Below are 27,714 nucleotides of genomic sequence, written 5' to 3' on the forward strand. Positions count from 1 at the left end.
GCAGTCGAGCGAGGCACCTGTGATTTGTTTTCACATTGGAGGAATCTCACAGTTTTTCCATCAGCACCTCTGTATGATGTTGACAGATCTGATCTTTGTCTGAGCTTGATTTCCATGAGGATGCCATTGAAGTGATCAGATGCGCTACAACCCCAAAGAGGGGGGGGGGGGGTAATCTAAATTTCAGTCTAACTCGGAAATCAGCAGTCAGCATCAGAAAAATTGACCCTTTGCCACAAATTGTAGCTCTTGGTTTGCTATCTGTGCCCTTCAGCTTCACATCATGGACTGTGGATCATGAGGTGACTTTAAAGTGGAGGTGAAGAAGAATTTCTGCGGAGACAGCTGCTTGGAAAGCCTGTTGTCATTCACTGCAACCAAACAGTTGGTGGACAGATTAGGAGATGAGATGTCCCTGTTACTGGTGGGATTTAAATCTGCTGGTCGTTGTACAATGCGCACAGTGTAGTGAAAAAAACCCCCCAAAAACCTGCCAAGTGATCCACTACAACTACATAAAGCTTTGGCAAGTGACAGGAGGGTCAGGATAGATGAGTCCCCGATGTAGGCTGGAAATAGATGTGCCTGCAAACATTATCCAGTCTCGAAAGTAGAACCTACCGTGTGGCACATCCAGAATGTACTGAAATCCCATTATTTCCCTGGAACTACTTTAGTCATTCTCTTGTCATAAATGTCATATTGTCCTTAAATCATGAATAAGAGCTGCACCAGAGACAGATTCAAAATGATTATGGAGTCACTGATCAGTGTTTCAGTAAGCCTCGTTCCCAGGTACAGACTGATATCATTACACTACAGGGAGAAATTCTGCAAAATGCGGCTGTAATATGAGCTATTTCCCAATTGCCCATAGTATTAGATGCAATTTTTCTTTCAACAGTAACTTTAGAAAAGAAAAACCCATAGAAGAGATGAGAAATGTGCCATCATAATACTATTTCATTTGCTCATGACATGTTTGCCAGTATGAAATTGATGCTTTTGTTCCTTTTGTCTGGTTAGAATGAACCGTTGCACAATGTCCTTTCCATACAGTGAATACCATCACATCCATCCTGGTGTGCACCAAACAATCACAAATAAACACAGAAAAAAGTTGAATTTGATTGCTCGGGAAGTTACCTGTGAAACCTGTCACAATGGACTTCCACCATTTGTACAAATGCATTGTATTTAATCTGTTAAATTTACTGAAGCAACTTTTTGGCAAATTATACTTGTGAGAGTTATTTAAATGGAAAACACATTTAGCTTATACTGAAGTGTGATTCTGAAGAATATGTTTTATTCCATTACACATCATGTCACTCACTACCTTTATTTCTGATTGGATTATAAGAAAGTAATCTCATTTAGTTCATGAAGAGACAATCTCCTACCAAAGACTCTCCTCTGTCCCTACTGAGACATGACAGATACATGATTTGGTTGCTTTAATGGAACCAAAGCATTTCAAAAATATGATTGAGGTCACTGAAAAGTTTGAAGGTATTATGGTCTGAAGTGTGAGTTTAACATGGGAGTCAAAGGCACTAATGTGTTGGTTTTAGGAATTAGAGAGAGATCTGTAGGGAGTCTGTCTTCCTCACCTTGAGTTTCCAAAGTGGAGTTTGCTCAGCAGAGCTGAGGTGGCAAAAGCACTCACAATCTTTATTTAAGTACAGATACTCATATTAAAAAAGGCTTTTGCAAAGTTAAAAGGACCAATTCACATCCGTAACAGTGCTCAGGTGGTTGTAAAAGGCAGTCCTTATCATTGCAAATTAAATTCTATCTATTTATATAAACAGTGCTGGGTTTTTTTTTAATGTTTTTTTTGTTTTTCGATAGACAAATAATTTTCAAACAATCTTTTAAAAATTAGGTTTTGGAAAATACAATGTTTCGCACATATACTCCCAATCCAAACCCCTCAAACTACATTTAACCTGATATACAGTATGTAAGGAACATTAAATTCCCAAAATGACATCATCACAAATGTCCTCAATATGTGACAAATTTCCTGTTTTCCATCCTTCTCAGGACAAATAAACAGACACAAACATGCACGAAAAAAATAAAATAAATAAAAACCCGGTTGCTTTCATGCTTTGAGAGGCATTGATAATTTGAGTTGAAATGAGCTTGTCTTCATTAATGACAGTCCCTGCTAAACCATTTATCTCCATATACCCAGGTTACTGTGCTGAAACGATTCCTTCTATGCAATTCCTACTAATAGCTCTCTTTAATGTCAAAGCCAGAGCATTGCCTAGGAGGAGTGAGCTCCTCTGCTTGACACATTTAAAATATCCAAGAGGAACATATGGAGAAATACTGTAATATTGTAGCATGAAACTGCAGCACTGAGCTGCTGTTTCATATAGATTACAACTCTGTCGCCGATCCAAAGTGATGAGGCCTTTATGCAATTAATATGAAGTAAAATTATGGAATGAAACACATGGAAAGAATAAGAGGAGCACATTACTGTATGGGGTGGGTGGTAACTTGACTGTGTTTTGCAAAGAAACTGTGTGTAAACTTAAGCAACAAAATAAGTCATCGGAGAATGCACACTGGGGCATGCCAATACTGTAAAAATTAAGTTGTGTACCTCAGACTGTGTGAGAGGAACTCGCTGATCTGTGCCGCCCGGGATTAAAGCTGTTAATAACTTATAAGTGCAAAGAGAAAAAAATGTTCAGAAAACTTAGAGTGTGTGGGAGGTGTCCTAAGACAGGTTGTAGTAGCATAAAGTATTAACATAAGCATTGAAAGGCGATGGAGGACATGTTGAATATGAAACAGGCAGTCAACCAATGGTTGAGGGGCCGTTAATCTCAATGGCACAGAGCTTATTAACAGGAGTGTGGACAACATGCTCAACAATGGACCTCCAGCAAAAGAGCTAAATCCTGGGGAGAAAAAACAACAACAACAACAACAACACTGCTAAAGTGGTAAAACACTTGAAGACACAGTTGGGTAGCCAAGTGGTGTAACAATGCAGGTAATTCTGGGCATTTTAAATGAGATGTCACCACAAAATGCAGCACAGGATTACATATTTTAATTGATCAACATCTATTTTTGAAGCTGGAATTGCAGGCTCAACACAATGCTTTGAATTGCTCTCATTTCCATTGAAATTGGGCAGGTTAAGGGGCCTCAACCTTTACGCATTTTAATGAACACATAATTCCTCTAATGGGGTTTTTAATACTCTGGGTTTTAAATGTTCTGTTTTGTATTGCAGGAAGATCTTTTATCTTGTTGCTGATTTTGTGCTCTGCGCGTGTTGGATTTTTGTTAGTGTAGATTGCTTTTGGGATTTCGAAATTATTTATGTCTCTGTGAAAGGGCAAACTGAAAGATACCCACAGGGCTGAAGTCCCAGTGGTCACAACTGGCTATTGATGAAAGATTTTGTTTTATAAAGAGGTTTTTGTTGGACATACGAGAGCCAGTTATCGCTGACTGTATCACGTAAAAAGTGCAATTATTGTCATTTTCTTCATGATGTTTTTCTTTATCTATACTGGATAACAATTGTGCATTACACGTGACTTCAGGTATTGTGTGCTTTAATTGAATTGCAATACAAATCTGTCAAGTCCTTTTTTTAGAAATTATTTCATACTGAATATAAAGACGAGGTCTAAAGTAACACCTTGACTCACTCTGAACACAGAGATGATGGCCTTGCAAGGCTGCAATATTTTGTGTATTTTAGATCTCACAGGGTAAAAGTGATACCTAAAGAAGAAGAGCCAATATTCATAAAGAAAGGAATATTTCTCTTCGTGTATCAAAAAGTTGTTGTAACTGAGTTTGTGTGCAACATGCTTAGTAAAGGTCCAGTTCAGTAGCTGTGAAGCCTGGTTCTCAAGAGGATTAGGGCACTTTTTCAGTCTGGTAATCAAATTAGAAAGTGAATTACACCTGAGACTCAAGGTAAATGCAATTTGCTGCCCAACAGGATTGAAGAAACGAGCACTAAGCTGGCCCACAAGGATTAGAATTGAGATGAGCCAGTGCGTGGACAACTCAGAGGACAAAGAGCTCTTTAAGACTAATTTTCACGATTTTCTCCATAATACATGATAAAAAAAACATGCACCTATGTAATTACATGTAGAAGCTTGTTTTGAACTGTCAAATAAATATATAGTCTGGTGCCGTCTGACATGCAATACTACATGCACTCCATAATATCTGTTTTGAGACAAACTTTCTTGCGTGGCACATCCAGTTATTCAACCATGTCTTTTACTCTTGTTGGGGAATAGCATGTCTCCTTTGGTGCTCCGCTAGCTGACACGATTAGGAGGGAGAGAAACTCATTTTCGAGGTGGAAATCACCAAGACTTTGCGATCGACACGACCTGATATTAAAGCAGACGTTACGGGGCGAGCACCACCTGAAGAGACTCTTCAGGTGAGGAATCAAATGTTATAACACCGGCAAGGCTCGCCGACCCCTGGCAGCTCTTCACTTTTCCTTCATGTGCGAGACAGGTTTATATAATCCGCCGTGTGCCTGCTGGTGTGCCATGCTGAACTGATGCCTACTGATGCAACAGCTTGCATGACAAGCTGCTTCGGTAGGGCGGCGTTATGTTTTCAGCTTAACGCACATGGAACTTTGTACCACTAAAATCAGCATCACCGCTGAGATTGCTCGGACAAACGGAGACGCTGAAGAACTGTGAAGGCGGTGGTATGTAGTGCAAGTTGGCTGAGTTACTTGGGGTAATTTGATGTTCATGCAATCCCAATAGAGTAATTACATGACTTTATATAGTGCTCTGAGTAGAACAAGTGCTGCATATATGACGAGCATGATGAGCGCTCAGCTATGAGACTTTTGATTATACGAACCTTTCACATGGGAACCACTATGAACGTTGCAAAAGTGAAAGTTCTGCCTGAAATTGTTGATTGTATTGCAATCAGAGGCTGCTTAGTATAATTGCACAGAAATGGACAAGTATTCAAAAGCAGAGTCGAATCTATTGTACGATTGCTTTAGGAAGCGTGAAGCAACTTGTGAAGAAGTCGTAGTCGCACTTTTGCTGATAATTGCACCCAAGTCACATGTTACATAGGCAGGAGTTTTTATTGCTTTCAAAGGAAATCTTTCTTTCATTGGATGATTGTGGCATCTGACACCTGCTGGCTGTAATAAAGCCTCTGGGTTAAGCTTTGGGAACCCCCCTCCCCCTCCCCCCTTAGACAAGATAGTGGACAGGAGCATCCATCAAGTCTCCTAAATTATTCACTCTTGATCATAGCATCCACACGGTGACAACGTGCCCCGAGGAAAAGTCAGCGCCTGTTTTGCTCCTGCTGGCTTCGGATCTCGTCAGTCACTTTGTATGGAAATGGAGATGCTTAAGCAGCAAACCTGAAAATAAGCAATTAGCAGCATCAACCACCTCACTCTCTCAACAGCTCTGTTTTCTCAGAGGGGTTCTCACTATTGATGCTGAAATTGTCCTTGGTGATGTTCCCTGCCTATCATCCCCCGAGGGGCTCCGTTTTATTTCCTTGGGTGAACTGCAGTTTGTTTTTTTTGTTTTTTTTCTCCCCCTGTCTTTTTCCTGCTTTTCTTAATTTTTTTTCTCTCTTTATTTTACACATTCCTTATTTTTGCTTCTTGGTTCTCGCTTACTTTGCTTTGCCCGTATTTCCGTTCCGTCATTTTCATCTGTTGCGCTTATATTTGCAATGTGAAGCCTGTTTTTCAGTAGTCAGCACACATCCCATCTTTCCATTACCTTGTCAGCGGCAGAGGAGAAGCACCTGCCTACAGATGAGGAGAAACACTGAGAGAAAGAGCGAGAGAGAGAGAGAAAGAGAGAGAGAGAGAGAGAGAGAGCGAGAGAGAGAGAGAGAGAGAGAGAAGATGAAGGCAGTGTAGTTCCAAAGCTATGGATTATTGATATGGTGCATGAAGGGGCAGAACAAGATGCTTAAAGATAAGCAGCTACATTTGCATAAACACGGGGGCAAAATGTCAACACACAACACGTACAAATGCATTTTGTTTTGCTCGTTCATTAAAATTCTTGTACAGCACAAAGGGATCGAGATCGCTTCAGTTCTATGTCTCGCATATGAGTCCCTCTGACAAAAACAGAAGAATTAATTTAAACTAGAATGAGTGTTTTTGGTCATTTAAACTGGTTAATGTTGCGATAATGGGTAAAATGATTTAGAGTAAAAAGGCAAAAAGCAAAAAATAAAATAGAAAAAATACATATTGATCCATGTTTTGTTATTGAGTTTAATACACTGCTTTGTATGGTAGAAACAACAAAGAGACATGTTGAACAGATTATTTTAATCTAGCTACAAGTGAAATATGTCTTTTTTTGCTGTCTGCTAATCTACTCTTTAAGATTTCATTCAAAACGTTTTTTTCCAGTTTTTGTGATATTTTTTTAAATCACAAACAAAGTAATTACTGTATATTCCAGACAAGTGAGACTTTTTGCTCTTGTGTTATGCAATTTGTAATGAAGTGACTTTGATATCAAATAAATACTGGTGGCACTGTATGGTAACAGAATGCTGCTACAGTACCACAGAAAACCACTATTACGACTCTGTTTGACTAATAGCGCAAGAAAAACGAAACTTAAAAGACAAGGCTGCGCAGCAGAACTTGAAATAACAAATACAATTTGAACCAAATATGAAATGAGGTTATCACCATTTTTGTTAATTTCCTAGAATTTGGGTTGAATGAAAATATTGTCACGGCTGGGGGCCGGCACTTGGAGTGTCCTGAACCCAAAAGCAGACCTCAAGCAGAAAGTTGTTTGCAAACCGGGATGTTTTATTGAGGGAACAGGGAAAGGGGAGCTGGAACGGTGACGGGACCCGGGGGAATCTCAGGGGGGGCCTCTTGGAACCGGGACGGGACCCGGGGGAATCTCAGGGGGGGCCTCTTGGAACCGGGACGGGACCCGGACGGGGAACTTCTTGGGACGGAACCGGGCGTCGGAACAGGAACGGGGACCACCCCGGGGAGGACACTCACCCCCCGGGGAGGACAACACCGACTCACCTCCACACGGAGTGAAGACTAGCAATCCTCTGGCGCCGGACCCTCCTCCCTGCAGGGCTTAAGAATGCTTGACAATCAATGAGCTGATTGCCTGCAGGAGTGCCAGAGAGGATCCGGTGCTGGGGCGAGGTGTGTGACTCCTAACAAATATACTCAAGGTGCAAATTAATAGTCTATTCATGCTCCAGCAGCTGTGTTCTGTATGTCCTATAGAGTTATTGCATTTGTGAAACAATGCAAACAATTTCATCAACTTCAAAAGGTAGTTGTTGTATATGCCAACCTCTTTTTCAGTGCATATGCATGTGATTTCTCATTACAAGAGAATAGTCCTGTAAATCATGTCAGGAGAGATGATCATCTATCCTAAAATATTCTGAAAGTGTTTTAAAGTTTTTAACTATTTCTGTAAGACATTACAATATACCTGGGTACTAAATTAAACATTACTGAAGTTACAAAAGTTGTTTTTTATATTGAAACGTAATGCACATATTTTAAGATTGGCCTTTTTTGAGAAACTCTCTTTGAAACTATTTTGATAGATAAGCTAGTTAAGGCCATAGTCACCTTAAAGCGTATCTGTCATGATAAGAAGGAATATAAGCTCAAATTCATAATGTAACATAGTTATACCTAGAAAAGTTGTTAAAAACATGTTAAATGTTACAATGGTCTGCACAAATTCCATTTTTACCATAGTTACACAGTGATTGTGTCCTTTTGTTAACCATTATCTTTTCTACATAATTTTCTCTGTTCTGTTCACAAACTTGCCATCAAGGATTGAGGTGAACCCAGAAACAAACTCTTGAACTAGATAAGAGTTAAACAGAGTTCGTTGAAATAAGTCCAAGCAGAGGTTTCCAAAAAGGGCAAAAGGCTTAAAATCCCAGATCACATTGTTTTGAGAAATCTATCACACTTCCACGACATGACTCAATAATCTGACGGCGGCGCAGGTTAGTGACATCTGCTGTGGTGAAAAAACTACACATTTCCAAAAATGAATGACAAAAAGCACATCTCTAACATTTTCCCCTGTGCCTCCAACTGCTGATATAAACTCAAATATCACAGGATTTAAATTGAAATGAAAGGAAAAGAGGCTACCAGGCTACGAGGGACTAAAGTGAAATGGCAGCCACGTGAATAAATATCGAATGCAAATTGAGAATAGGCTGCACAAAAACCTTACTTTACCTTGTCTGTTTTATAACATCCACATAACATTCATAATTAGGATATGGGTTTTAGACTATTTAAAGTTGTGCAAGGCAGATTATTGCTTTGGTAACTTACATGATCTGTGTCATCGTGAGTTTCCCTGAACGCTCGCATGAGCACGTCCCTTTAAATGTTGTCACTGCAAGGAATTGTGGGGCATCATGATCTCACCTCCTTTCCTAAAGGATGCATCAGTGTTTTCAAGACTAAATGAGGTTATAAAGGAAGCATTGAGCCTCCTTTCCTTAGCATTTTAGAGAATTTGAATGTTTGTTATCATGGCCACCACTTAAACACTTCCGGCGGTTAAGAAAAAGTGGATAGGAAAGGAGATAGGAGGGACCATTGGGAGGCACCTACAGACTTAACAACTGTACAAGAGGAGACGTGACACTTCATTTTGATTGTTTTCCCAATCGTCTCTCTCCATGCCTCACCCTGCCCTTCAGATCTGATCGGAAAACACTTGACCTTTGACCTGATCTTCTTTCCCACTTCACTGACCATTGCTTTCTACAACTCTGCAGGATCAATGCACCGATTTACCTGAGGTGATTTTGACAATTCAACCAAGAAGGGACTCTTAAAGAAAAACAAGCCACTTGACAGAAGAGGAATTACGGCGCTTCATCCCAGCACTTGTCCAAAAGGGAATACCGTTTTCATTGAACTCAGGAAATGTGTTGAAGGAAAGTGTTTTCCTTCAACACAGTTAAATATTGTTGAGTCTTACCTTGCTGAGCAGTGCTGTAACTCACAATCTCATTTCATATATGTTAGGTGGTACTTTTTAAAATCAGAGGAAGCCGAAATATTTTTTTCAGCAAACAGGAAAAAAACAACACAAATATTCACTATAACATCTAAAATAGGACATAAGTCATTTTGAGGAGTAGCATTTATTAAAATACATCTACTTTTGTTATGTAGCCTTTTCATTGTATGTGTAGTCATGTGACTTATATACGTCCATTACCATCTGGGACCACTAGATGTCACTTTATGTCAAATAAAATGTTGCTACTTACGGTATGTCTGAATAACCTCCATTACTACAGCATTTCACTCAACAGAGACAGCAAAATGCCGCAGGGCTTACCAGCAGTGTTTAAACTGGACGTGGATGAATACATGTGTTTTATACATGTGTAGATTTGACAGGTTATTCTGGGAAAACCCAAATGTCATTGGCTGAAGAAAAAAAACCTTACAAGAGAACTCGACAGCTGATTCTTGTGGTCATGGACCCGTGTGAACGACTGACTGCCTTCTTATGTCCGCTACATACGATGAATTTTGGCAGTTTTTGACAGTGTCAGAAATTTGGGCTGATGGTGACTGCTGCTGCGACTTACATCAAATAACCAATAGAAATGCAGTATGAAATGATGTACTACTTAGCGTCACACTGGGTGCCACACTGAAACAGATGCTTGTAGCTACAATGTCAAAACCTGTCATCAAATGTATGTGGGATGTAAACAAGATTCATTTCTGTACATTTGTTTTGTTACTGCTATAAAGGTAAGGGATCTGTTCATGTTTCACTATTTTTTTTGTGAACGAATGGCGGACGCTTATGACGTTATATTCTTGCGCAATCACCTCGACTCACACACATCGCAGGCTACGATTCAGCTTGTTTTCATTGTGCAATCTGCACACAGCAAACTTCATGTTGTGCCTAAGGTTTACCAGTTTCACGTTGTACACTGGGGCTGGCTGTGAACTTGTAAGATTGTTAAAATCGCAGCGTGTTTAGCAGGCATTGGAAGCCCTTGCAGGAGGAGGAAGAGGAGCAGAGAGTGTGGTGGCTCAGTTAGTGCGGTGTTCATTTGCTGAAAGGTGCGATATTTGTTCTGTATTGATGAAGTTGAATAACTGTTGTAGGAAGTTGTAGGAAGCCTAGGGTGCTTATAACTGCCTCTCTGCTCTTTGGTTACCACTCGATTAGACTCCTTCCCATTTGGTTGCTTCAGATTTTGTTCCTTCTAATTACTTTGATTATTTGTCGATAATCGTGTATCTTTTTTGTTTCAGCTCTCTGTGATTGTTTCAAGTTCTTTTGATTCTTTGTGCGGCAGATTTTCCGTTATATTTGTACAACGTTCAAGAGTCAAGGTTACATTATTGGTAACCGTGGGTCGATTTGTTTTGCATTTGTTTTAAATGCGTTTGGCAGGTACTTGACCAAGTGACAAAACATAGAGGCCTTTAATGCTCAAAAGAGAGCATAATGAATAACTTTGCGTTAAACCAATTTCCATGTGGTTTTTATGTTGCATCAAGCGATATAAAGTCCAGGAAGTATTTTCAGTGGCAACCATTTGTCTTTTTACTTCCTCGAGCAAATGTCTGCATTCCTGCGGCTCAAGCATTTATTCTGTCTAAAATCACCTAATCAACCAGTTTGACTTCAAGACATCCATCCATCCGTTTGTCTCTCCATTCATCTGTCCATCAAACCATCCAACCTTCATTGCTCCTCAGATATCCTTCATCAGGCTTCTACCACTTAACTCCTCCTTCATCTGGACTCCCGTCAATCTCCAACATTCAGCCACGTCATTGCTTTAAAACAAATATTATTTCTTTCATTGTGCTTCAACATTTTAATAAATTCTTTTTATTATCCAACTTTTGTGTAAAGGATTCGCAGAAAGATAATGCTGTGACTAATCCTCTTCACAGCGTTTTTAATTTTAGATGTTTATCAAAAATGGATTTTAAATATATCGTCTCTCGGAGTTGAATTATTTCTAAAATGAATAATTAAGTTGTATTCTTATTACTATTATTACTATTATTCCAACTATTATTATTATGATTATTATGATTATTATTATTCATAAAACACTTTTGAAAACAGTTGTTCACGAATTGGTTTACAGTAAAAGAGAGTGTTGTTTCTTCAATGAAAAGAGGGATTTTGTCTAGAATGAGTACAAAATAAGCAGCCTATAGAGCATACATATACAAGAAAAAAAAAGAAAAGAAGTATTATTTTCACATATTTTCGTCAGCTGACAAAAACACACTGAGCAGCAAAGCCTTGGATAAGCGGATGCAGATCAAAGTAGTTTTGTGATTTTTCCAAATAACTGATGGCTCTTCAAACGTATTTCTCACAAAGTATCTGCAAAAGTGTCCAGTTTCTTATTTAATCACATTTGTAGCTGTCAAGATGAGCGAGGACTGAAATCCAAGGGATTTTAACATGGTTGTGTTGGAAACAATTTAAAAATATAAACTCTAATTATCTATTCACAGTACTTGACATGGGACGGACTACAGTTCACCACACATCAAGTTATCAAGTTATTAAGTTAAATCTTCACATTTCTGGATACATAGGCACGAAAAAAGGCACGGCCTGTTTTCTGGTGTTAATATACATTTAATATCCCTTAAGTCTTTATATATAGCCCACAAATGTTACACGTTCATGTTTGCACTAAAGTTTTTCTATAGAAATTTTAAATGTCTCGACTACATTTAACACACAATAAATTATTTTCTGAAAATGTGTTTTGTGATACATTTACCAGTTTTAACCTTCATCTATGTCTCTTCGGCACATTTATGTCCCATTGTAGTGACTTGTATGTCATTTGATGCATTGATGTTGCACATTACACATGTTACACATCACCACATGATATTAGAAAATAATTACTCAACTATGTTGTGAATTGTGGGCAAATTCTGAGCTTTGCTGACAGCAGAGGAAGAACTCTTAGTGCAACATGTGTTTCCTCAATGAGCTTTTTTGTTTTTATCATATTTTATTTCACGCCAAAGTGAGGGGAGAGCCATCATTACCGATTGTGTCACACATCGTCAAGATGGGGCCAGTGAAGCTCTTCATCATATTCAGTTTTATAAATGCAAGTCAGTGGCTGACAGGTGATAGGAGTGACAGACAGTTGACCACAGTGGAGTATTTCATCTGTGCAAAGATGATTGATTGAAAAATGAGAAGACGGGCAACGCTGACAACACCGAAAAGCAAAAAAAAAAAAAATGAAATATCAATCACACGTTTAAATGGCAATATACACTATTTTAAGTTTATTCAAAAAATGTGTATGCATTCACTTTATGTCATCTAATTAAATTTCTTATCAAACAATGAGAAATTGTCTATTTTATTATGAAAGAATGTTGTATGAAAGCAGAAAGTGTGAATTTTGATCCCTCTTAAACAATGTGTTAAAAACTTGGAAATGCTGGAGTGCACACATTTGGTTGTTGACCAGCGCCTTCTTGCTTCCTCAGACATAGCTTTCTCCTCATCCATCATGGAAGTTAATGGAGCCTGAAATGGCCCATTCAACCAACCAAGTCACCGTGTTTATCACAGTTATTGATCACTTTACAACCCTTAACTTCAACCACTGCTGGGGTCTTGACATCACAGGCACTTGGGCTTTGGCTTGAACACTTAATCATTTAACAGTGCACTGTGGAAAATTAATACAAATAAAACAAAAGAGAGCCTACACATCTGATATTGAAGAGACACTACCAAATATGTACATTAATATTAACTGGAATGACAAACTGACAGTGAGGGCATCAAAGATTTGACACAATTTTATGAAAAGCGAAGAAAAACTGTCAGCAGTTTTTGAATAAATAACTGAGCACTGCAAAGATGACAGGCACAGAACCAAACCCATACAATATGAGATGAAACAGATAATGTATGTCTCATTGCCACTGCACAAAAAGTGCAACGAGGGAACGGAGTGGTAGGGATCGAAGTGGTATGGAGCCGAGTGCTACGGAGCAGTACGGCAAAGCATACCCATTGTCAAATCTGGTGCCCGTTTCCACCACATATATTATGGTTAAAATATAGGTGGGGTTGAGAGCTCTACAGGCATGTGACAATGCAACAGTACAATCTTTCTCTGGGGCGGCTGATCAGGGTTTTATGAATTCTCTGTTGTTGTTTATGTCCTCCGCTTTGCACTAACTATTTTTTTGCAGCCACAGAGTTGCAGCTGAAACTTCCATGTTAGTTCTGAGAGTGCAAACATCCGCCAGCCCCGGTGATGTCGCCCCGGCGAAGTGACACTACACTCCGGCAGCACAAAGCCAGTTGGCACTGGTCCACAACTTCCACGTTGGGGCAGAGAGCGCGGACCCGTTCTGTTGTCCTGAGTACCCCAATGGAAGGGTGGGGGAAAAGCATCAACTTTTAGAGCAGTTATTTCAGAATCATCAACAATTCTCGCCACGGAAACCCGAACCGTACCGGACCACACCTGCAATTTTTGTTTGTTCGAAATGAGCCTTTAGATATTTTACTTTGCTTTTGCTTTGTTGTGTTGATTACCAGTGGTGAGGTTTAAATGCTTGCTGCACAGCGTGGCGCAATCATGGCTGTAATGGAGCTTGAAATAGGTTACAGGTACAACCAATTGCATCAACTCATCAAATTAATTCATAATTCCTCCCAGTGATTCAATTGATTTCTGATTAACTGTCCTGACAACACCAAATCTCTTCCTGGTTTGTATTATAATTTTTACATTTGATTAAAAAAAGGGGTGAAAGAGATAAAATGAATACTGATTGAACAGAAGGCACACTCCTGTGATGTGCTGGATAATTTTATCGTAGTATATCAAATCCAAAAGGTCATTTATAGATTTTTTTTTTTTTTAAACTCGTTTGGGTCATTGTTCCTGTGTTTCAATAACAGACTACTAATACATCAACTGTATTCTTTATTCTTGGTGTCCTATTGCTTGTATGTCTTTCGAATTATTAGTTAATATTTAGTAAGTATTCAGTATTCTGTTGAATCTATTTTCTTTCAGCTTGTTGTGAACACATTATTTTTGTTTATATTTGTATGATGATGTCATTTTTGTGTCTTTATTGTTTGTAGTGTCAATAATATTGTGTGTTTAATGCTTAGTTTCATAAATGAATACACTCAGTTTTACTTTTATTTGTATTTTTGACACTGTGATAGACAATTTTGTTACTTTATTCAGTATTTTCAAGTGTTGATATATTGTGAGTCATTTTCTAAAAGGTCATTTCACTCGGATGTTCCTTTTTACTTGAAGTGCCAATCTTTTATTATCCAGAAATGAGGACAAAGAACTGGCAACAGCTTCATCCATGGGCCTTGTCATGGGTCAGTCAGTGATTAGAAACAGTATAAATGTAAAGCCACATCGAAGGCGGCACAGAAGCTGAGGGCTTTAAAAACGAGCCACAGCAACACGGGCTTATCTGTGTGAAACCAATCTAATGCTCTGTGGACACTGGGGATCAGGGTATTTGTCCCTGGTGTACCATACACAGTTGCTATTACAGTTCTCTCTGCTTTCTCATACTTTCATGCTGACCAAATATGAATTGGCAGCAGCACAGGTCCATAACTGCAGAACCCTGGAGGTCGACGAGGGCATATGGTGCAGTGCAATACAACGGCACACTGTCACAAAGCACCTGCAAGGGCATATGAGGTGTCAGACTTTTAACAGGGCAAAAAACTGAAGACCTGAATATAACCTCAACCACGACAGGGCAACCAATTGACTTTCAAACATAGATTCATTATCCAGGATACACATTAAGAAAAGGACTGTGTAGTTATATGATATCTGTACTGTTCTTCACCCATAGTCACTGCCAGCACCCTATAACTCCCATTTACAAAAAGCTGTACAGATGAAAGCGAACACGCATGGTTTTGATGTATCAATGAGGAAAAAACTGTCCATTTCTTTGTCTCTGCTTTTAGCATAGTCACATGTTAGGAATGACCATGTTCGACATGGTATTGCAAATTAAGTAAACACATTTTCCTACTTATGTGATGAACTCATTTGCGATTTTCTCTGTCCAATGAAATGAAGCTTCATTGAAGGCTATATTCAGCTACTCGCTCCCACCTTACCACGCTGACACAATCACCTGCTCATTTTATCTGATGTTGTAGTTTTTGTCCAATAATCCCTCTACTCACATTTTTCAAGTCATTGACTTAATTTAAATATCATTGCGAGAGTATCTCCTGCTTTTCAGAACCTGGGGTGTAGAACTCTCCCTGTCACAAACCAAGCTGGCAGGCATGAGGACTTTGCTGGTGTTACTTGAAGAGGCTAAAAATATTCGAAAGCATTCATGCATGCATTTTGGGATCTGGAACTGAACAGCCAGTAAAACAGGCCTGAAACTGCACATAGCATAATAAGGGTTTTGTTGAGACCATGCACATCAACAAAAGTGGGAAACACGTGGAGAAAAAGAACTTAACCACTTACAAACATTACCAATATGAACACTCTGTAATTCAGAAAACTGACAGAAATATTCAATGATCGACCTATCTATCTATCTATCTATCTATCTATCTATCTATCTATCTATCTATCTATCTATCTATCTATCTATCTATCTATCTATCTATCTATCTATCTATCTATCTATCTATCTATCTATCTATCTATCTATCTATCTATCTATCTATCTATCTATCTATCTATCATCCATCCATCCATCCATCCATCCATCCATCCATCCATCCATCCATCCATCCATCCATCCATCCATCCATCCATCCATCCATCCATCCATCCATCCATCCATCCATCCATCCATCCATCCATCCATCCATCCATCCATCCATCCATCCATCTATCCACCTTTTGACCTTTCAACCAAAAGGTGGTATTGAAGCACCTTTTCGGAAAACAAAACAAAACAGTCAATCAACCAGAACTAAATGGTGCAGTAGAGCAGCAGCAGCAGCAGCAGCAGCAGCAGCAGCAGCAAACCCTCGGTACTGGAAACTCCACCCATCTCCTATAGTGATTGTGCTTTATTCAGGTCAGGGTCACAGAGTGCTTGTGCTGATTCTAACTAACAATGGGCAAAGCCAGGATCCACCCTGAACAAATTGCCAGTCCATCGCATTGCAAACAAACGAGACATACAATCACACACTTCCACATGTACGGGTGATGTAGGCTCACCATTAAAAATGTTGTTGAACAATGTTCTTGGACTGTGGCAGAAAATCAGTACACCAAGAGAAGAACATGGAGAATGCTTTTAACCACAGCATCATGTGGCCTGTCCATGCATCACATATGCCGATTATCAACTGATTCATAACTTCTTGTTCACATCATGCAACCAGGCTGCATAATGCACGGCTGCTAGCTTGATAACTCAGACAGACACAAACTAGAATTCATTTCAAATTGGTAATTAATGTGCAAAGCAACATCGTCAACTAATGTACAATGCCAACTGTTTTGATATGCCTTAGTCAGATTGCCTGTGTGGTACAAAGGGTTAGATTTAGAGTTTTCACAATACCATCTACCTCTCAGCTGCTTTTGTAGACCTTTGGAATGCAAAAGCTTTATACTCTCCTCCTGTTGTCTGGCTCTTTGCAATCTGATGTTTATTTTCATTGCTGGACTTTAGTTGTTAAAAAAAAATAGCTGAGCAGCATCAATCTAATAAATTGCATAATCCACTATTCATGCTTAATTATTTCAATTGAACTACTTTTCTCAGTGCTAATCAGCAGAAACACATATACAGACATTGTGAAGAAGATGTCTCTGCAGTTATTTTACATTGGCAATCATATTTCTGCAGGCCACTGCAAGACCTTACATCTCTCTTTAGCCATTGGCACTGTAATGGGGTTGTGCTAAATTTATTACACACTCGTAGCGATAGGTAAATGGTTGTGCTTGTGGAAAAGCCAAAGGGTCACTGATACGAATACACTCTAGTCTACTGGGAGGACTGAAGATCATATATTGTGTAAAATTAAGTTTCAGTTTCTTCTTTTGTTATAAAGCAGCTGCAGATGCTATATAGATACTGTAACTGTATCAGCCAATGGGTACATTTGCTTGCGTTGAATTCCAGACCCAATAAACACGTCTTTTAAAAATTTAGTTTTTATTTATCTGTCAAATTCTCCATATTGTTCACATCACTGCCCTGGTTTTGTGTTTGTCGCCCTTGAATGTTGTTGTCATGTGTCCTCCTCTTGTGTCTTGTGCCACCAAGCACGATAGTCGTATCAGTGTTTGGTCAACAGACTTGTTGGTGTCATGTTGTCTCTGTTGTCAGCTAGAGTGTCCAGAGAGTCTTGTCGGCTGTGGTACTTCAGTGTTTCCTGACCTTGCCTGTTCTTTTGGGTATCCCTTGACTACCTGTTACTGAACTCTGCCTGCCTGATTCTCAAAATAAAGTGTTAAACTCATATCTGTGTTGTTGAGTGCACCTCATCGTCTTGTGTTATTGTCTCATATACAGTATGTTGTTATTTCTTTTGTAACCACACTTCCTCTTTGTCTCTGAACTCTTCTATCTGGTCGTCAGCAGTGGTTTAAATCACAAAAGTCCTTACTTTCAACTGATTACACTGATTATAGAGGAAATAAACAAAACAGATAATTGTTTATGCTTATCTTAGATTTAAGGTTGTTGTTGTGCTCAGCACCACTGAGGTGTACAATATTAGATTGTCTCGTAGTGTCAGAACAGAAAAACTGAAACTGTCGTGGTGTTGATGTTTTTATTTAAGGTTGTTGGGCACAGCGGCTGGACATTACCATTGGGTGAACAGACAGTGACCACATCAATATTCCTGCCAGTGGTGTAAATTACTCTTGGAGATATTTGCAACCAAGTGTGACTAAAACTGCAGCTACAGAAACAACAGCAGTCATGTAAGAGAATTGATATAATCAATAATAAAAATGCTAAAAATAACAACAACAACAACAAAACAATTATTAATAACAACAACATAAATTTGGTAGTAACACCAACACTGAAAACAATCCAATCCAGGTTTAATTTACATGACAATTGATATCGTTATATGTGCCTGTTGTGTTACAGTTTTTCTCCATTGGTTTAGCTCATTTCTTGAAACAGAAATTACATTCTCAAAACAACATGGACAACCCTCCAAACCACTGGGCACTTCTTCACAACAGATTTCAAATTCTCATTCCTTTTTGAACAAATTGCAAATGTCTTAGCACACTTTGCAAATGATTGATTACAGTTGCCTACAGTTAGCACAATTACCAATTGTATATATCTTGCTGATCTAAACTAACTGTTGATTGTCAGTCAAATGGTTTTACTCTCCAAAACATGTCAGCATTATTTCATTGTGTCAGCCATCATATGCACAAGAGTTCATTCAATTGTCAAAATTAGTCAGGAGCATAATACCATGTATAACATCACCTTACATGATATGAATATCTTTTGCTGATTGATAAATTGACTCAGGTGAATCTAGTACTTGACTAATAAAGGGGGTGTGTAACACATCTCAGATGACCAATCAAATGGCATGTTTAGTTACCTGACAGGTGCTATCCATGAGTAGGATTTTTGCTAAACATACATACAGAGCTTGACCAGAATCAATACAATTTCTGAACATGGAGGCACCTGGCCAGGTAAACAATGACCAACTGCCTGCTCGAGGAAGAGGAAGAAGAAGAGGAAGAGGAGGAGGAGTAAGGGTGCGTGGTGGTGGAGTAGGTGGAAGAGGGCGAGGGGTAAGACACCATGCCGTTCCAGATGAAATTAGGACTACACTTGTTGACCATGTGATCAATCATGGCCTCACAATGGCAGAGGCAGGTCGCCGAGTTCAGCCGAATGTGCCCAGATCTACAGTGTCTTCTATCATCCAAACCTTCCGCAGGGAAAACAGGTAGGCCTATGTACTCATTCAACAATGGATTTACTGTATTGATAGTACAGTCTACAATAGTATTCCAATTACTGTACAGCAATGCATTACAGTAGAATTTCAGTACATTACTTAACAGTAAAACAAATTGGTAACTCATTCTGTGAGAAATTCATAAGGCATACCGTAGGTCTACAGGACAGGACAGTGCATCACAATACAAATGGTAATATTGTCTATTTGTGAATTCTATGTCTGGGATTGGACGTCAACCTCGTACTGGTGGCAGAAGAACACTACTCAGCCGAGAACAAGAACAGGAGATCTGCAATATAGTGATGGCAAATAATGCCATCACACTAAGAGAGATCCGTAATACCATAATACAGGACAATCTAATATTCCAGAACATCAACACTATCAGCATATCAACAATAGACAGGGTGTTGAAGAAGCATGAGATGAGCATGAAACAGCTCTACAGGGTACCATTTGAGAGAAACTCTGATAGAGTGAAAGAGCTGCGGTTCCAGTATGTAAATGTGAGTCAGTGGTGTGTCACTGGTTATCTATCATTATAACCTGTTTACAGTAAAGCACAGAGTCCACTATATTGAACTTTTGGTGGAGAACACAAAACATTCCTATGTAATTTGCTTTTATGGTATGATTCTACCGTATAACTGATTTGATATTTTGTTGTACTGTATTGTAGAGAATAATGGCATTGGAGGGGAATGAGACTCCTCACACCCTTGTTTTCGTGGATGAAGCCGGCTTCAACCTGGCAAAAAGAAGAAGACGTGGCTGGAATATTATTGGCCACCGGGCCACGGTGGATGTCCCAGGCCAGCGTGGGGGAAATATAACAATGTGTGCTGCCATTTCGGAAAATGGTGTGGCCACCCACATTCCCACACTTGGCCCATACAATACTCAAAAGCTCCTGTTCTTTTTGGATCACCTTTATTCAGATCTCATCCCAGAAAATGAGAGAGGTTTTGGTAGGGCCTCACTTGTCAAAGTTTGTAGTTGTTGTGGGACAATGTCAGCTTCCACCGCGGCCCGCTCATCAGGGCCTGCTTCACTGCCCACCCAAGACTGCTAATGGTGCTCCTACCACCTTACTCCCCATTTCCCAATCCAATTGAGGAATTGTTCTCTGCTTGGAGGTGGGGGGTGTATGAGCATCGGGCTCAGAACCAGAGGTCCCTGCTTGAAGCAATGGATGCTTGCTGTGACAATGTCACAGCAGATCAATGCAGGGGATGGTTGCGGCATGCACGTAGATTCTTCCCCCGATGCATCGCAAGGGAGAATATTAGGTGTGATGTGGATGAAAATCTGTGGCCAGACAGACAGCAGAGAGAGGACGACCATGAGATTGAGGATGAGGAGGACGACCATTGAGGTGGAGTTACTGGTGTGAACGATATTGCATATAATTTTCCTTTTTTTGTGTTGATGTGTTTACAGTACAGTATATTTTGCTGTATACATTTTCTTTTTACTGTGATGTTTGGCAGTTACTTTATGTTTGTGAATACAAATACAGTAACAATTTCCATGACAGTGTAGGTCCATCATTTTTTTCAGTTTGATACAGTTTGATTTCTGGTAGCTAGACAAAAGGCATCAATTACAGTAACCATTCATTGTCAGTGAATGGTCTGGACCAAGATTGAAATGTGACATAAGTGATATTTCCATGGTCCACTGCCATAGTGACAAAACATCTAAAGATTTTGACCAACAGTGCTTACACAATGCCAAAGAGACTTTGCATTTTGGGGCCATTGACTATTTATATGAGAAAATGGCTTAGTTTTGACACATGAGTTAACTGTTTTTGGAGAGATATGACCTTTTGCAGGTGAGCCACGGTGTTGTGCTGAACCATCCAGGCTATTTTGGCAAATGCATGTAGAGCTTGGAGAATGTCATTTCTGTTTCAAGAAATGAGCCAAAGCAATTGAGAAGGAAACTTGTGTTTGGGGGCCTTGACTATTTATATGAGAAAGGGACTTAGTTTGAAGCATGAGTTAACTGTTTTGGGAGAGATATGACCTTTTGCAAGTGAACTATGGTGTTGTGCTGAACTGTAAGCCTGTTTTGCCAAATGATCTTACAGTTTTGAGAATGTATTTTCTGTTTCAAGAAATGAGCCAAACCAATGGAGAAAAACTGTAAAGTGCATGAGACTGAGCACAAGCAATGTTCAGAATACTGCATGTACAGGAACGCTTTGTGTGTTTTTATCTATTTATCAGTTGTGTGTTGTTAGAGCTTGATAAAGCCTCTTGAACAAGTTACATTTTGAGACAAGAAAGAAAAATGGAAAATGGTTGTGATGTAACGGAAGATTGTGGAGCACTGGGAATGTAACCTGTTTACCCAGCAGTTTTGAGCTCTCTTTATTTTTTTTGTTCCGAGTCTCTGTCTTTTTTTATTTCTTGCACCTAATTTCATCGTTCTTTCCCACAGGTATTGGCCTTAAAGCTTCAACCACTTTACAGAATTTCCCCAAAACTTTCCTCTGCTGTTTTAACGTAGATCTGTGGCTAACGATTTGAATTACCTTGCTCCTCTGAGTCTGGATTCCCAAGAGTTTGAACTACTGATATTTGGTCTGACATCAGGTCAAAACAAGAAACAAAGTATGTCACTTTCTCACTGTCTATACACAGTGGATACCTTTAGCCTTGGGCGAAAGGAAAGGGAAGTGCTAACAGGCTTAGATGTCACAACAAAGGATTTATTCAATAAATTATGTTGTCCCCGAACTCTCTCAGACTTATAGGGGTGGACATAATAACATGAAGGGTTTAACAGTAGACTGCAATACAAAGCAAATTCCATGAAATAAATACTAATTATGCATAGTTTATGGCGGAGTAGGGAACCATCATGGGGTTGGTGTGACATTGCTTGTTTCAGGCTCTATCTCACAGGTTCACACCCCAAAAATGTAACTCCATAATGACAAAAAAAAAGACTCCCAGCTCCCAACTGAGCTGAGAACATGACCAGTTTTCAAAAGCATCATACATACAAAAAATGGAAAACGCAATCCCCCCCCATTGTTAGTCCTGCATCTTAAAATATAATTGTCAGGGAATGTAGGTGGACCCAAATGCAGACTCATGGAGTTCTGTAAAATCAGGTTTATTGCAGAAAAAGACCAGGAAACACGAGGAAGACGTGTTGACAAGAGGCGAGACACGTTGACGAGACGAACCGACAAAGACAAAAGAGGGGGAGGGGTTTAAATACACAAGTGATGGGTGGACTCAGGTAGAATACAACGATAGGAGCACACAGAGAGAGAAGGCCATTGGTTAATTGGAAACACGAGGTGAGACACAACTCAGGGGCAGACACGGAGACCTGACAATAATGCAGATTTATCTGCTGTCCAGTTATTTCTCTACTAATAAGATATTGACTAAAGTTTTTCCAGCATTTTAAAAATTAGACCGTGATAACCTTTGAGTCCGGTTAAAAAAAAAAAAAAAAAAAAAAAAAAGCTTAGACAGACGGAATTACAAAGCACATTCCATAAATTAGTCAGTTTACAATTTCAGACATTATGAACTGAAGCATTAGTAAAGTACAACTGATGAGATTGATGAGGAAGTAGGCAATGGCTGCTTTTAGTACCGGTATGTTGTAAGCAAATCAAAATATACAAAGCATATCTCCAAAGTCATAATACACGTTCCTATTTTTCTTCTAAGTATGAGCAGGGCAGATTTTAATTCAACAGTTTAGACTTTTCAGTTTTGATCAGCACATCATTCTGCATATGACCGTCAACTGACACCAATGCAGCAGAGCAAAACATTCTCAATGAACAAGAAGTTTTTCAAACTTCAAACTTCAAAGCTTAATGACCATTAGGATGATTCCATGCAGTTCTAAAACCAAAATCCTTTTTTTTTTGTCATTACCTTTGAATTTAAAAACATGAAAAATGCAATGAATAAAATGTTTCAGCATATCTTTGCTGCTATTCAAACAGATATAGCTAGAAATAGCTAAAACAATGATTTGAAACTCACTGGTTTTATGAGTGGATTCACACACACACACACACACACACACACACACACACACACACCCACACGCACGCACTCATGCATTTTCACAACATGTGCTGAAATCACTTGTTTTAAATCTTTCAATTTTAATTGAATTTTGGTCTTCTATTTGGGCGCTACTTGGGATAATGAGTGGTGGACTTCAGTATTTCTGAAACTTCTGTTCTTTGAAAAAGTGTCTAATAAGAAAATGGGCCACCTTAAGCTTTTTAAAGGGCTTAAAGAGTTTTCAGGACCTTCAAATTGGAGGAATAAATGGTAACAGTGGACACCACAATGATATTAAAATAATACTCCATCCAGCCATTAATCTTCAATACTCACAATATTCCACATCAGGTTTCAGGGAGCTCAACACAAGAAGACAATCACCCCTGCGGGAAATTCATATTCACCAATTAACCGAAGAAGCCAAGAGGAAAACTTCAGTATGTGGATAAACTCCGTCACAATATATAAACTCCACACAGAATAATCCCCACGACTGGAATTGAACCAGGAAATGTCTTGCTGTGAAGTGATAATACTGACTGCTACACCAGAATGCAGCCCTAAAATAATAATCATTCAACTTAAAATAAGTCCAGCATATGACCGTGGTGATGGCAAACCATGACTCGGCAGCAAGAGGAACCCTAAAGCCCCGGTCCGACCGCACACAAGGGCCGGGACGGAGCGGAGCGGTACGGAATAGAGACCCTGACCAAAATTTTGGGTCGCGTCCCCACTGCAGAGAGGAGCATGAAAAGTGGGCGGGGCTTATGAGCTCCGCAGAAATGTGACATTATAACAGAAAAGAAAGTCGTCAGATGTAGATCTTATGAATCCTCTGCTGTTGTTTAAATTCTCCACTTTGCACTGTTATTTTTTGCAGCGGAAAAAAAAAAAGTTACTTTTTGCAGCAGTCCTTTTTTGCAGCAGAGAGCTGCAAAAAATGACTTCCGTGTTTGTTGTGAGAGAGCGGACGCTCCGGCGACATGCCAGCGACTTGGGGCGACTTGCCCCGCATTCAAGCGCTCGGGTGTGGGGCAAGTGACCGGAGCGTTCCCCCTGGTTGGCTGAGGCACAGACACGGGAGTCTGAGCTTTCTGCTGAAACGCAGGAGGTTCTCCACTCCGGCGCTGATCGCGGTCCGACAGCACAGCACCGGAACACGGAGGCGCCGAGCTCCGAGCTCCTTTTCATCGCTTCCGCGGTGCGTCCCCACGATATAGCGCCACTGACCGCGGCTGAACAGAACGCTGACCGCCTCTGGAAAGCTGAGCTGCCGGAGCGCGGTCAGCGCCGGAGACGAAAGCTCCAGACTCCGGTGTCCCGGACCCGCATCCACGCCACGGCGCGCGCTATTCTGCAAACAGATAACTCCAACGCGATGCAAAGTCCCGAGCCCCAGTCTCCCCTTGCCTCAAGTCGCTCTTTCACAACAAACACTAAAGTTGAGCAGCAAAGAAAAGAAAATGAAAATAAAAACAACCAGTGCACAGCTGACCACACTGACAGCAGAGGATTCAGCCGGCACATTAAAATATTGAGGGTGTGTAGTAAATCACTGACCAATCAGCAGACAGCAGCTCAAACTCAGACCCGTTCCATGGTCCTGGTACCCCAACGGAAGGATAGCGGAAAAGCGGTCGCCTTTGGAGCGGTCTGGAGCGGTTTAGACCGCATTCCTGTCGTGACACGTGAACCCCAGTGGTTTAGACCGGTCTAGGCCGGTACTTTTTGTGCGGTGGAAACGGGGCTTAAATGACCCAGCATGTGATTCGGAATAACTCTGCTTGTCTTTTTAACTCTCTTGAGGTTTCCTTGACAATACCTGAGCTGGTGTCAAGTACTTGAGCAGCATTTAGCTGACCGGAAAGGTGAAGGTTACTTCACCGCTTCAAGTATCCCATGAGATGTCCTCTTTTGTTCATCTCTCTGTTTTCATCTAGTTTTGCCCGACAACAGTCCACCTCAGAGCCACATTTGCTGGTGGTCATTATAGAGTCATGCTGATTCCTCCAGACATCGGTCCTACATTTCTTCACAGACAAGAGAATTAAACTCTCCCCAAATCACTAGTATTTGGGCCAATCACCTGCTTTAATGACACAGGTATTTCTAAGAAGTGCAATAAATAGGCCCGTTAAAAAAACAAAAAAAACAAACAATATCTGTTGTGTATTTACAGGTACAACAGTCTGCAGCCACAAAGCATTGAAAGAAAAAAAGCGCATATCCACTGGAAATATGTTTGCAGTGGAGATTGAAACACAGGTGGAGACATAAGTGAGCACCTGGAATTAATTACACTGGAGGCTAAATACATCAGAGGATGGACTGAGTATCGTGAATGTGCAAGATTGCTGCTATTTGGCATAAAAGTGAACCCAGATTCTGTGATTTGGGAAACTAAGATATCCCTAGATACCTCTAATATGTCATTTTTTTAGGCACATCAGGAGGTTAAGTGACCTCTGGGTCAAGCTACAACAGAGTGGAGAGAATATTTATCTTCTTCAGTTTAGGAATGCTGTACAATTTGCCGTGAAGTGTTCGAGCTTGTCTCTCGATAGACCATTTCTGTTCCTATCATACTATCATATTTTACACACATTCGGACTGTGTAATTAGATTATTGTACCTATTGAACAGGGTACAAGTATAGACACAAGTGTGCACTGGAAATACACAAACACATTACCAAATCCATTTGATCATTTTAGGGCCAGACTTAAAGAGAGAGTATGCGTGAATTGGAACAAGTTTTACTTCAGCAAGGGACACAGGTAAGTGGGTAGTTGATCCACAGAGAAAATAGGATAAAAGCTGGCTGTCACGGAGCGAGGCAACAAGCTATTACATGTACAAATAGTGATGCTGGTACATATACCCAAAGACATGAAAGAATATGACAAGATAATCTTGAGAAAGAATTTCTTCCCATTCTTCCTTCCAAATATCCTGATCCATCGTGACAAGTGGAACCTGTTTGAGAAATTGTAAAAGGAACTTGTTGAAAGCAGACAATGCACCATTGGAAAGATTTTGATGTGGGACATTTAAGAGAATACTGCTTGGTAATACTTGGTAATACTTGGTGGAAATATGATGAGAATACCTCTCATCATGTCCTGTTTGAGCAGTTTGATATGAATTTATTTTTTTTAATTCCAAATAATGTTTGACAAGCTTTACATATAAATATCAGTTTACCTGTCGACTGCTAGGGGCACACTTCATGTTGTGCTTAGTTTCCTCCTCATCTGCAAGTGATCAAAATATGAGCAGCATCTGCTCCGATGCTTCAGGAAAGTAGCAGTTCATCTGCACTTCCAAGCTACCTCAGGTCATCTTCTATGTTCTTGCTCCAAACTCTGAGCCTTCTGGGATGACATTTCTCATCTGCACCGTAATATTTATTTCACGCATGTAACTCCTGATGGTCTATCTGTGATACTGGGAGACTCTCCACTTCGGGCACTACATGATTCCCTGATATTTGATTTTTGGTGATGGCAAAGAGGGTCATACTGGGTGAGTGGAAAACAACTTTTCCTCTAAAGGGATAGGTTGAACAACATGGTTACAGGCTTATATTTGGAAATGAATATGAGGCAGTATTCTTAGTTTTCAGAGCTGTGTAAAGTTATGATGACGGTCACATTGGAAGCTATCATCTTCTGTGCATATACTTAGATTCCAGGTAGGATGCATCTCAAAGCAATGAAATAAGGTTAACTAAATTTGCTCATTTGTCTTGGAAGACATTTCACTGCTCAGTTGAAGCCATTGGAATGTACATCTATCATAATAATAAGGTATGTTTGGCATGTTTTTCTATTTTGTTTCTCCTCACTGCCAAGTAAACTATGTTGGCTCATCAAAAGAAGATCATGAACTGATGAATTCATTTTGATAAATGTCTTTTACAACATATAACCATTTTCAGCTCACCTGATTAAATTACTTTGAGAGCAATGTAAATCTCAAAATGACCATTAGTGAATTGTATAACACAACAAACTGCCTGAGTCAATCAGGCCTTTGGGATTAAGTCCCTGCCTACAGCCTTCCTCTCAATTCTCTTTCATAGACTCCACGTCCAATCCTTTTGTCTGTTTCTGACCAAGGCCATTACCCCCAATTGCTTAAGTTGTGTCAGGATGAGGATTCAGTCAAATCAAAAACGGTCCACTGTGGAAGACCCTCTGTACAGCAGCAGACACCTTCTTCACCTTCTTCTCTTGTTATAAACTTTTTTTTTGTACTTTTGAAAGTTATTTTGTGTTGGTACAATTTTAGAATGCTAAGAAGAGGAAACAAAAGAAGCAAATAATGAATCATTTTGAAAATGATATGATGCCATACATCCATACAGAACCACACTGTGCCACAGTGGTTAACGCTCTCACCTCACGGCAAGATGGTCTTGGGTTCATATGTTTTGGAGTTGGCACGGTTCAGCATAGGGTTTCCACCACATAGTTCAATTTCTTCCCACAGTCCAAAAACATGCATGTGATGTTAATTTGTGACACCAAATGTTAGGTGTATTTGACCTGCAAAGAACTGTCAGTCTCTCCAGTTAGGTTGGATGGATG

Source organism: Blennius ocellaris (assembly GCF_963422515.1).
Source record: "Blennius ocellaris genome assembly, chromosome: 2".
In the NCBI taxonomy this organism is placed as follows: Eukaryota; Metazoa; Chordata; class Actinopteri; order Blenniiformes; family Blenniidae; genus Blennius; species Blennius ocellaris.